The sequence below is a fragment of the Macaca nemestrina genome, chromosome 19 (genome assembly GCF_043159975.1).
Source record: "Macaca nemestrina isolate mMacNem1 chromosome 19, mMacNem.hap1, whole genome shotgun sequence".
NCBI lineage: Eukaryota > Metazoa > Chordata > Mammalia > Primates > Cercopithecidae > Macaca > Macaca nemestrina.
The window spans coordinates 67,532,004-67,545,155 of NC_092143.1; the positions used below are offsets into that span (position 1 = coordinate 67,532,004).

Consider the following 13,152-nt stretch of genomic DNA (forward strand, 5'->3'; position numbering starts at 1 on the left):
AGTTCTCGTGTTACGGTTTTCATCTCTATCAATTCTTTTAAGGACTTCTCTACATTGGTTATTCTAGTTAGTCATTCGTCAAATCTTTTTTCAAGGTTTTTTAGTTTCTTTGCGCTGGTTACATAGTTGCTCCTTTAGATCTGAGAAGTTTGATCAACTGAAGCCTTCTTCTCTCAACTCGTCAAAGTCATTCTCCATCCAGCTTTTGTTCCGTTGCTGGTGATGAACTGCGTTCCTTTGCAGGGGGAGTCATGCTCTGATTTTTTGAATTTCCAGGTTTTCTGTACTGCTTTATCCCCATCTTTGTGGTTTTATCTGCCTTTGGTCTTTGACGATGGTGACGTACTGATGGGGTTTTGGTGTGGGTGTCCTTTCTGTTTGTTAGTTTTCCTTCTAACAATCAGGACCCTCAGCTGCAGGTCTGTTGGAGTTTGCTTGAGGTCCACTCCAGACCCTGTTTGCCTGGGTATCAGCCATGGAGGCTGCAGAAGATAGAATATTGCTGAACAGCAATTGTTGCTGTCTGATTCTCACTCTGGAAGCTTTGTCTCAGGGATGTACCCAGCTGTGTGAGGTGTGAGGTGTCAGTCTACACCTAGTGGATGTCTCCCAGTTAGGCTTCTCAGGGGTCAGGGACCCACTTGACAGGCAGTCTGTCCATTCTCAGATCTCAACCTCCATGCTGGGAGATCCACTGCTCTCTTCAAAGCTGTCAGACAGGGACATTTACCTCTGCCGAGGTTTCTGCTGTTTTTTGTTTAGCTGTGCCCTGTCCCCAGAGGAGTAGTCTACAGAGGCAGACAAGCCTCCTTGAGCTGTGGTGGGCTACACCCAATTCGAGCTTCCCAGCGGCTTTGCTTACCTACTTAAGCCTCAGCAATAGCAGGTGCTCCCCCCACAAGCCTCACTGCCACCTTGCAGTTAGATCTCAGACTGCTGTGCTAGCAGTGAGGGAGGCTCTGTGGGTGTCAGACCCTCCAGGCCAGGTGTGGGATGTAATCCCCTGGTGTGCTGTTTGCTAAGACCCTTGGTAAAAGCACAGTATTATGGTGGGAGTTACCCGATTTTCCAGGTGTGTGTGTCTCAATTTCCTTTGGCTAGGAAAAGGAATTCCCTTCCCCATTGAACTTCCCAGGTGAGGCGATGCCTTGCTCTGCTTCACCTCTCACTGGTCGGGCTGCACCTGCGGACCAGCACCAACTGTCCAACATGCCCCAGTGAGGTGAACCCGGTACCTCAGTTGAAAATGCAGAAATCACCCATCTTCTGTGTGGCTCATGCTGGGAGCTGGAGGCTGGAGCTGTTCCTATTCAGCCATCATGGGTGTGCCCCCCCAATACCACTACTTCTAAATGTCTTCTCTATTCTAGTCCTCCTAAATCCTTTAGAATTTATTTTACTTACCATTTTTGGCTGTTATGGCTTAATTTTTTATGAGTTTTAATTGTATACTTTGCCTACCAAATTAGCTTATAAACTTCATGAGGCCAGGAATTTGTATATAAATGTATAACTTCTTTGCTGCACTCCCTGCTTTCTTTCTCCAGTCTAACTCCACCACCTCCTTCTCCCAGGTCTCTATTAAGTGAGAAAAATTAGCTACCACCAGAGAGCAGTGGAGAGGTCAGACACAATATGTATGGAAAAAAGGCCATAAGTTTAGAAAAGTTGATATTATCATAGGACTTACTAAGAGAAGACTTCCCTACCCTCTTTGGCTTCATAGAAACAGTTGTGGTATGTTTAATTCTGTGTTAGTCTAACTCTGTTAGACTACCATGACCAGTTGGAGCATGAAGATGGGTTGAAACATGGAAAAGAAATAACAAGGCTACTCATGACCATCGTCTTCAAACCTTTTTGTTTTTTTGAGACTGCCTCTAACTCTGTGGCTGGAGTGCAGTGGCACGATCATGGCTCACTGCAGCCTCGACCTTCTGGGCTCCAGCGATCCTCCAGTCTCAGCCTCATGAGTTGTTCAGACTACATTTGTGTGCCGCCACACACAGATTTTTTTTTTTTTATTTTCCTGTTATTTTTTGTAGAGACAAGGTTTTGGCATGTTGCCCAGGCTTGTCTTGAACTCCTGGGCTCAAACGATCTGCCCGCCTGGACCTCACAAAGTGCTGGAATTATAGGCATGAGCCACCATGCCTGGCCCCACATTCTTAATGTTGGAAAAAAAAGTGGTTGGGCTGCAGTGTGAAGTAGTGACCTGCCAGTCTGGAAAGTTCCCAGTCACAGATGGGTGGGGTGGGGGACGGGCAACCTCTTCCTAATGTGGTTGAGGACAGTCTGGCTTTAGGCTTCAGATTAAACTAGATGATTTCTGACGACTCTAACAAATCTAACACCCAGGAGTCAGTGATTTGGTTCATACTTCCAATTTAGGCCCAGAGACTGCCGGCCTATGAGGTTCCTACCCTTGATCTTTGTAACTTCAGTGAATGAAGTAAAATCGCCTTCTACTGTAACTCATTGAGAATGGGGCCTTTGACCTGTAGCAGGTGCTGACAGGTGACTGAGATATAGATAGCGGTGGTTAGTAGGGATCTGGAAAAGAGATGCATTTTAGAAGAGTCAGAAGAGCAAAGAACAGCATGAGACCCTGAAGAGATGGCTATTGAAAAGAAAGGAGGTATCCACAAGGTTATTGGTTACAGATTAAAATGGGAGAGATGAGAACAGGAAAGGGGATTGTAATGGTGTATTAGGCTTTTTCTGGGCTCAAGGAATAGAAAAACACTCAGGTTACATCAGATAAAGAGTAAGAATTTACTGCAACAATACAAAGACATAAAAGCAGAGACCTTGCGCTGCTGCAGAAGATTATTGAAGATGTGCAGCCAGCCATTCTGGACCTCTCAGCAGGGGGCGCCATCCTTTGCTCCCTACCCTAGTGTTTCCACATTCTGGGGTCTCAATCATTCTCTCTCTGCTGTTGCTTCTGCGGCTCCTGGTCATCTTTTCTCTATTCTCCTTCAGGCTGTCCCATGGATTCTGCTTTCTCTCTGCTGTCACTTCCCTCTGTGAGCCTTTCTGCATCTACCTTGACTAAGGACTGTCCTTTGCATGCGTCACGGTTAAACCTACCCAAGAGAGAAATCTAGATGGTTCACTGCTACTCAGTATAGAGATTTCCTGTTGGGCAGAGCATGTTTACCAGGCCCTTGGTAAGCCTAATAGAAAGGTGCCATTTAGGAGGCCCTGCTCTTGCTCCCTCAGCTGCGCAAGAATTGTAGGCTGCATAATGAAGTCCTCAAAAAGGGGCAATAGGCAGGGCAGACTTTCCAAGGCTTCCTAGAAGGGGTCATATGACTGTCAGGCACACTGCTTGAGCAGACAATTATGGATAGAAAAGCGGGATATATTCGGATTTTTTTTTTTTTTTTTTTTTTTTTGAGGCAGGGTCTCTCTCTGTCTCCCAGGCTGGAGTGCAGTGATGTGATCTCAGTTCACTGCAGCCTCCACCTACCAGGTTCAAGTGATCCTCCCACCTCAGCCTCCTGAGTAGCTGGGACTACAGGTCATGCCACCATGCCTGGCTAATTTTTGTTTTGTAGAGACGGGGTTTCTCCATGTTGACCAGGCTAAGCAGGGTATATTCATGATGAATAAAGAAAGATAGGCCAGGTGAGGTGGTTCATGCCCACAATCCCAGCACTTTGGGAGGCCAAGGTGGGCAGATTGCTCAAACCAGAGTTTGAGACCACCCTGGGCAACATAGTGTGACCCTGTCTCTATAAAAAATAAACAAAACTTAGCTGGGCATGGTGGCTTGCACCAGTAGTCCCAACTAATTGGGAGGCTGAGGTGGGAGAATAGCTTGAGCCTGGGAGGTTGAGGCTGCAGTAAGCCATGATCATGCCACTGTACTCCAGCCTGGGTGACAGAGCAAGACCCCTGTCTCAAAAGAAAAATCAAAGAGAAAACGCAAGCTAAGGGCTAAAGGTTGAGTTGAAAATGTTGCCCAAGGAGCACATACCTTATGGGAAAAGCTATGAAAGACTATGTCTCAACTTTGCTTCTTCTGAAGAAAGACAAAAGGATAGGAAAATGAAAATAATTGGAACATATTCTTTCCCAGTGTTGGCACTGAGGAAAAACTATAGACTGGTTCCTACTACCCACATCCCCAGGGAGTGCCCTAATCCGGCCTTTGCCAAGCCAGATTTCCAGCTGTTTCTTTGATGTCTGTGTGATATATTCTTTATTTGCTTAAGTTAGCCAGCATGAGTGCTTGCTGCTTACAACCAAGAAACTCTACAGAAGACATAAGGGTCTCTTCCAAACTTTTTGTGTGGGGAACCAGCAAAATCAATCACTGTTGGAAGGCAGTTGCTTAGACACCTGTGTGTCATATCTGCAGGAAAAGAGAGATGGGTACAAAAGTAAGTCTAAATAAAAAGAATTTAATATCTGAATATATACCAATTCATTTTTGTTATTAAATAAACTGAGTGTAATGGCACAAATGACAAATAACAAATTTAGACCACTTTTAAGAGAGAAAAACTCCCAATGACCTCATAGCTTTGATGGTCTGGAGTTAATAGTAACTACAATGTCTTTCATTTCTAGGTATAAGGGAATGATTCATTTCCCTCAACTCAACAGTTTATCCGCATTTGCCTGATGACATATGACCTACTTTTCAGTATTCCAGGCAGTAATTACCCAAAGCCCTCCCCAAAGTCTCAGTCCATAAAATCCTCCTTTTAATGAGACTTAAGCCTTTAGCGTGTTCCTGCAGCACTTCAAAGTTACCTTGGCACCAGGGGAGTGTTTTTAAAACATGCAATGCACTAAGTGCATTCTGGGATGTCTCAGGCTGAAGACAAAACTGCAAGGGCACAGACATTAGGTACTACAATCTAAAGAGGATCACATTCTGAAGGAGGTCATTGGAATATGGGGAGGGAAAGATTTGGGCTTCTAAGTTTCCTGAAACAAAAGGGTCCAAGGTGAAGCCAGTCTGAACTAGGCAATGAGCAATTCTGATGAAGCCCATCCTGGTCTAAAGTTAACCTGTTCACTTTCAGTGTGGGTCAGGCAGGCCCGAGAATGACAGGGCCAAGGGTTCGCTACTCCCAAACCCGTTTCGCAACCAGTCAGAGTTTCCATTGCAATTCCTACTTATATATGTAAGGATCACATTAATAGTTACTTTAATATGCGGCATCTGCAAAGTTAAAATATCTATCCACCTAAAGCTCAGAAAGGAATACGAAGGAAAATATTTATTAACTAGTTCCAGAGGTTCTATTTCTGCCAAATGTTTCTTAAAATAGAGTATGACATGATGGGGACAATCTGGTGATAGTTTTGTTATTCTAGAACTGCACTGCCCAATATGGTAACTGCTATCCACATGTGGCTATTTAAATTAAATACAACTTGAAACCTTCAGTCACGCCACATTTCAAGTGCTCAACAGTCACATGTGGCTAGTGGCTACTGTACTGGACAAGGTAGAATTATAGAACATTCCTATCATCGCAGAAAGTTCCATTAGACACAGTGTTCTAGAATAATGAATTCTGTTATGACATCATGGTGATTTTACCTGTACTAGCAGTCAGTAATATAAATGCCAATAAGATATCTTTTCTGCATATTTTATGGAAATACCAAATAAAGTCCTTTGAAAATACAGTACAAATAGTAATGCTATCAAGATTGGAACTTCTCTTATTGATAACTGTAGTGATTAATACTTCATCCTCCTATTGACTGCAATCTGTTTTTCATTTACAAACTGTAGAAGGGAGTTGCAAAGTGCAAGTTGTGAATTTAGGTAATTAAATCATCACAGAGAGAATGAAGACTTTCATGGAATCATGGAAAATTATTTCAGTAGCCAATTATTATTGTCATTATTTTGGTAGCTTTATTTTTGCTATGAAGATGGTTCAAGGCCGGGTGTGGTGGCTCACACCTGTAATCCCGGCACCTTGGGAGGCTGAAGCGGGTGGATCACCTGAGGTCAGGAGTTTGAGACCAGACTGACAAACAGAGTGAAACCCTATCTCTACTAAAAATACAAAAGTTAGCTGGGCATGGTGGCGTGCGCCTGTAGTCCCAGCTACTTAAGAGGCTGAGGTAGGAGAATCCCTTGAACCTGGGAGGCAGAGGTTGCAGTGAGCCAAGATTGCACCACTGCACAAAAGCAAAACTCTGTGTCAAAAAAAAAAAAAAAAAAAAAAAAGATGGCCCAATATCCTTAGATAATAAACCCTGAGGTTTCTTCTTTTCCAGACAAATATGACTGCTTTAGTACCACACATTTTGCAGTTGAAGTATTGTGCCAGTAAAGTGCCTGCTTTGTTAATAAAAGATGATGCCAGTCTGAGATACACCAGCAGCATTGCTTGTGGTATCCAAAAACATCATTTCAAAAGATCTACTGTATGCTGTTTCACAGGTATCACAATGACAAACGGGCCTATGATAGGTTCTCAATACATGATTCTAGACTTGATGGAAAAACTGCAGTCCTTTAAAAAACAATACCTATTTGTTACTTTTTCATTGCAAAAGAACGTGTTCATTAAATACATTTGGAAAATTCAGGAAAGCAGAAATCAGTTTTCGGATGCTCGTAATTTCCTGTCTTTTTATGCAGAAATGTTTTTAAAAAGCAGAGCTGTGGCCTGCAGGGATGGCTCACGCCTGTAATCCCAACACTTTGGAAGGTCGAGGCAAGGAGGACCGCCTGAGCCCAGGAGTTGGAGACCAGCCTGGGCAACACAGGGATAGCCTGTCTCTACTAAAAATACAAAAATTGTCCACGCGCAGCAGGGCGCGCCTGTAGTCCAGTTGAGGCCGGAGGATCGCTTGAACCCAGAAGACGATGCTGCAGTGAGCCGAGATCGCGCCACTACACTCCAGCTTGGAAGACAGAGTGAGACCCTGCCCTAAAAAAAGAAAAAAAACAAAAACCGTGGAATTATGCTAGAGTTTGAACCTTCACGTTATAGACTATTTGCTAACTCCTCTAACTAGACACCTTGTGCATGGAATCTGGAGGGGAGCAGGTGAGGAAATTTTGTAAATCCTTGTCTCACACATATCTATTCTATAATGGTTACACCTGTATGGCATTTTAAGGGCTTCCTTTCACATGTGAAAGTAAAAGGAGGTGTTTTTTGTAAATTGTCTAATTTATATTGCCAATTAAGTTCCCACGGGTGGAGTTGCAGCCAAAGCAAAAAGGAAAAAAATCTGCGCAGCTGGGTGATATATTGCTTAATGACAAACTTCCAGAGTATTAATCCAGGACTTATATTTTGCCTGGGGACGGGGGTCTTCCACTGGCTCACACGGCGGTCCCTTGTAGTCTCGGGGTAGGGCCTGCCCCTTCTTCCCTCGGGGTGTGGTGGGAGGAGCGCGAAGGCCTTGCGCCTCGCTAGTAGTTGGCAAAACCTGGAACCAGCGCCGGTGGCCCAGGCGGGACAGGAGCAGGCCGGGGGCGTGGGCAGGCCAGGCAGGGGCGGGGAGTGGGCGGGAAATGGGCGTGTCCCCGCTGCGGTCACAGGTCGGGCGGGATGCCAGCTCGCCAGGAGGGTGCGCATTCCAGGAGCGGGCTGCAGGGAGGGGCGGCGCCACCTCGCGCTCCGCCCTGGTCCCGGCCCCGGGTCCCGAAGACAGTCGTTACGCGGGCTCCAGCGTCCTCGGGGAGTGCCAGCGAGAGTCGGTGACGACCACTTTCTCGACGTGGGGCGGGCAGACGGGAAGCCTGCGGTCGTGGCCCCCGCCTCGGTTGCTCTAGGAGCCCGGGTGACCGCGTAGGTCAGTTTCTCGCGGCTGTCCCCGCCTGGAGTTCGAGGCTGGTTCCCGCGCTGATGGGTTCCCGCCGGGCTGCGCCGGGCTACCCTCGGGAGGTCTGTCCGCGCCTGGTTGGGGGTGGGCGCTCCAGTCCCGGGCGTCTCAGAGAATGGTCTGGTCGTGGCGCGGCGACGCAGGGCTGCAGCCGAGCTCGTCTTCCCGGCGGCCGCTGGCTGCTCCAGCGCTGCAGGAAGTTAGGCGTTAAAAGTAACAAGATGTTGGCATTTGTTGCACTTCCACTCGGGTGCCACGACCATGCTGGTGCCGCATGCATCCCCCACCATATCTTCAGCTGCGTGCCTTCTCGATACTTTCGTGTGTCCATCGTGACTTTTTAATTTCCTCCTAACAAGAGGAGGATTGATGCACAATGGAAGTCACGCATTGTTCATGTGACTGTTTCCCAATGTACCGCGTGGTCGGTTCTACAAGCAGGAACGAATATCCAAGGGAGATTCCGAAACTGAATGAGAGCGCAGCTGCACAATAGACTTGAACAATTCACTTATCCCGCTGCCCTAATGATTAGCAGGAGGCACTGAAAAGGGTTATCCTAATTTAGTATTAGTTTTCAGTTCAAGTTGTCGTTTTTAGGCAGACGGTATTGTGAAATGGAACTGTGGGCAGTGTGATATTGTTAGCTTAAATAAGATTGCTTGAATGTTGCAAATGTGGCTATTAGGTGTCTGAATAGTTAATATAATTAAATCAGCTCTAAAATCGGTGGTGTGTTTTCCCTGAAAACTTCAGTCTTTGCCCTGTAGTAGGTGCATTCTGGATTTGGAGTTTGGAACCTCCTCACCTCTGTACTCAGCATTTGGGAAATAATTTGCGGATTCGTTCTGAGGGGAGCAGTATTCGCAGTCTAACCCTGGTACAATGAATTTTTTTGCGGCAGTGTGATGGGTGTAAATTCTGAGCCAGCCCCCTACCCCCCTCAAGCTGGAATTGTGAAGATTCTTCATTACAGCATAGTAACAAAATCCGCCTTTTAATTCCCTAATTCTAAACCACTAAGTGGGCTTTGTCTACAGTTTATTGGGGGAAAAGAGGAGAAAACTGTCAGTAACAATCCTTTCTGAAAATTTAACTATTGTCTTTTTTATTTCTCCCAGGAAGTGTAACTCTTCTCTAGTGTTGAGCAACAGATAGTCAAAATAGGACTTAACTGCCAAAGATTGAGTAGATTAATCTGAAACATTTGTTATCTCAGTGTAGTATTTTGTGAAGGTTGTTTATCAAAATGACACTTGCTAAATATCTCATTGTGAATCAGAAATTTATGGTGGGTGGCTAATTCTTCTCTCTGGAGGCTGCTCATTTTTGCACGTATTATTCTAGCCGACTAGTGATTCAGAGCAGGCAGGTAGGATTTCTCTGTTTTTGTTGTTGTTGTTGTTGTTAAATTGAGACAGAGTCTGGCTCTGTTGCCCAGGCTGGAGTGCAATGGCACGATCTCGGCTCACTGCAACCTCTGCCTCCCGGGTTGAAGCGATTCTCCTGCTTCAGCCTCCCAAGTAGCTGGGATTACAGGCACATGCCACCACGCCCTGCTAATTTTTTGTATTTTTAGTAAAGGTGAGGCTTTACCATGTTGGTCAGGCTGGTCTCGAACTCCTGACCTTATGATCCGCCCGCCTCAGCCTCCCAAAGTGCTGGGATTACAGGCGTGAACCACAGGTATTATTTCTATAAAAGTATTCCTGGCCAGGCGCGGTGGCTCATGCCTGTAATCCCAGCACTTTGGGAGGCCGAGGCGGGCAGATCACCTGAGGTCAGGAGTTCGAGAGCAGCCTAGCCAAAATGGTGTAACCCTGTCTCTACTAAAAATACAAAAATTAGCCGGGCATTGTGGTGGGCGCCTGTAATCCCAGCCACTCGGGAGGCTGAGGCTGGAGAATCGCTTGAACTCAGGAGGCAGAGGTTGCAGTGAGTAGAGATTGCACCGTTGCACTCTAGCCTGGGTGACAAGAGCGAAACTCCTTCTCAAAAAAGAAAAAAAAGAAAAATTATCCCCATCATTTCCTCAAAACAAGGGGAAATGATACTGTTTTAGAACCAACAACAATTAGGTTGAAGAATATAGCCAGTCTTTTTGAGTAATAACATGGCGCAATGCCTGTTAAATATTAATACATTACAAATTTTCTCCTTGTGGCTTTATTTTACTTAGAGATACATCTGTATATCTGATCATAATATTTTTAAGTTGTTAACTGTGTCAGTTTCTTACCTCTTGACAGTACTGGAAGCTGAGCTTTTATACATTATATGTATTCATTGAGAAAAGTAGTAGGCGGAAAGCAGAAATCGGTCAAACGAATAACTTAGTGGAGAAGAGAGAATATGATATCAAGTGCATGTGAGAAATTTGATATCCTTCAGAAGCTTGTCAGTTCGTCCAAGCTGAGTTTGAACTTTGGCAATCAGAACTTTTTTGAAGACCTAGCAAGTTCTCTGAATTTCGTAGAAAGAGGACAGGTTTTAGCACTGCAGTCACCAGCTTACGCTAACAATTCATGAAGTTTAAGAAAAGACACTGTTGTGTACTCTGTATAGTATATATATATTTATGATTGTGGTGTCATATAAGTATCTTATGTGATGTTCTTGGTCTCTAGAAATGTTTTTCCTCACCTGGACTCTGCCACTAATGCTGTGTCGGTACTGTCAATATTAAGGGGGCTGTTTGAGGTGGGCTAGTATAAGAAATAGTTTTAATGCTATTACTAGGAAGATAAACTAGGTCACTCACTTTATTTTTATTTATCAGCCTGCAAGGAGGAAATTACTGTATAGTGAAAGCAGTCTTTAACTGTCTATTTTCCTATCATGTGACAATGGAAAGTAGCCACGTGTTTTTACTTTGTGTTTAAAGTCTTTCTTTAAAGAGGCATTTCTATGATGCATAAATGGCCAGTATTATCATACATGAGTTTAATCGAGTTTGAAAGTTAATTTTCAAATGTGAAATAATTGAAATGGGAAAATTTTAATGCATTTTTCTAAAATTTAGGGAATTTTATCATTAAAAGGTAACAATCAGCCTCCTTGCTAGGATTTTTGTTACTAAACTTGATTTGTCAAATTTGTAGACTTCTCTGCTCTTCGTACCTGCCCTGTTTTGAAACAGTAGTTAATAGTTTTCAGAATCTGTCAAGTTGAAATTGAAATCAGGGGTGCATCTAGGGGTTAGTGCTTAATTGTTAAAGCAGCTAAAATTATAGCACCTAAAGTTATTTTAAACAACTTCATTGAGCAAAGTTATGAAGCTTATTTAATTTTTACTAATTTTAACAAACATTAAAATTTCCAACCGAATATGGATAAAATAAATACCCAGTGATAGGGTTGGTTTTTTATTATGTCTGCATGGCATCCAAGTCAGTGTGGGTATGGAATGGATATGAATAAAAGAAGGTAATGTAAATTTATCAAATATAAAGTAAATAATAATTTGGCATAAACATTTTATGATTTCAGTGCTTTACAAACCATAAGATGACACATTACAATTCTGGCCAATTCTCCATCATTTCTTCTCCGGAAGAGGAATGCTTTTTATTAGGGCACAAAAACTTATTGAGGAAGTTAGAGAAAAAGTTTCACTGAATTAAAAATTAAGTGATAAAAATTTTGTCTTCTAACTTAAAACAATACAGGTTAGTGCTTCCCAAAATAGGCTTTATAATTTGCTCCTGTTTTCCTTAAATTGCCATGTTTTAGGTATTCTCAGTTAATGAATAAAGCTTTTTAAAATGAGGCACTCAAGCCATAATTCAGATTCACCTTCCTCGGTGCTTACACAGGCGCACTAATGAGAATCAATTTAAGTTTTGCAGCTGAATTGAATTTTATAAAATACGTACCATTATTTCACCCCTTCTACATTCTGGCTGTGACTCTACTGTTAACACTTGGCAAGTAACTTCACCTTGGGGCTTTTCAGTTGCTTCAGCTCTGGGATCAGAGTGTTAGATTAAGTATGAATTTGTCTACCAATGTTCAGTTTCTAAAACAAGCAAAAAATGCATTTATGTTATCACAAATGTCAGAGTTTTCTGTATGTATAATATGTGTATCTGCACATGTGTGCATAATGTGTACACATATACATACATGTAGGCATATGAGTGCATCAGAGAAATTACTGATTACTAGCAACTAATCATAGTTAGAGCAAATATGTATTTTTTTTTTTTGCCATTGCCATGTTTTATGTAGTTACTTTAATCTTTAATACCTTGCTGGTATTAAAAGAATGTAGTGTCAGGAGAAAGCACACCATTAAGCAGCTAACTACAGGCTGGGCGAGGTGGCTTATGCCTGTAATTCCAGCACATTGGAAGGCAAGACAGGATAATTCCTTGAGGCCAGGAGTGCGAGACCAGTCTGGGCAACATTGCCAGACCTCACCTCTATGAAAGATACAAAAATTAGCCAGGTATGGTGGCATGCACCTGTGGTCCCAGCTACTCAGGAGGCCAAGGTGGGAGGATTGCTTGAGTCCAGGAGTTTGAGGCTGCAGTGAAGCATGATCGTGCCACTGCACTCCATCCTGGGCAACTGACTGAGACCCTATTTCAAAAAAAGGCAGCTGACTACTTTGGAGTGTAAGGCGAAGCACAGTACTGGTTTTTATGTTTTTAAGATTTAGTTTATAGGATGTTTTCTTCATAGATATTTAATTTTTCTCATTCAAATTTATAGCACACAATGTATTTTAAATATTAATGTAACAGCAATCATAAAATTAGTATCTGAGAATTTAAAAACTAATCACAACATATATTTTTAATAATTTTTGAATAGTCTCCGTTTGTATTTATTAAGATTATAGGGCCGGGTGCGGTGGTTCATGCTGTAATCTCAGCACTGTGGGAGGCTGAGGTGGGCGGATCACCTGAAGTCAGGAGTTTGAGACCAGCCTAACCAACATGGAGAAACTCCATCTCTACTAAAAATATGAAATAGCCGGGCGTGGTGGCACATGTCTGTAATCCCAGCTACTCAGGAGGCTGAGGCAGGAGAAATACTTGAACCCGGGAGGTGTAGGTTGTGGTGAACCGAGATGGTGCCATTGCACTCCAGCCTGGAGAACAAGAGCGAAACTCCATCTCAAAAAATAAAAAGAGTACAAATACTGGCTGGATGCAGTGGCTAATGCCTGTAATCTCAGCACTTTGGGAGGCTGAGGTGGAGAGATCGCTTGAACCCAGGAGTTTGAGACCAGCCTCAGCAACACAACGAAACCCTAACTCTACAAAAAATATGAAAATTAGCTGGGCATGGTGGCATGTGCCTGTAGTCCCAGTTACTTGGGAG

At 43.6% G+C, this 13,152-nt stretch overlaps 1 protein-coding gene across 1 annotated transcript in view; it reads left to right on the forward strand.

The window, feature by feature from the left end:
• Positions 1-7,657: 7,657 nt before the first annotated feature.
• Positions 7,658-13,152, forward strand: part of LOC105465188 (oxysterol binding protein like 1A) — a 226,096-nt gene continuing 220,601 nt past the window's right edge. The window contains exon 1 of the mRNA XM_011713465.2: positions 7,658-7,791. The gene's annotated coding sequence lies outside the window, so the exon portion shown is untranslated. The remainder of the gene's footprint in view (positions 7,792-13,152) is intronic.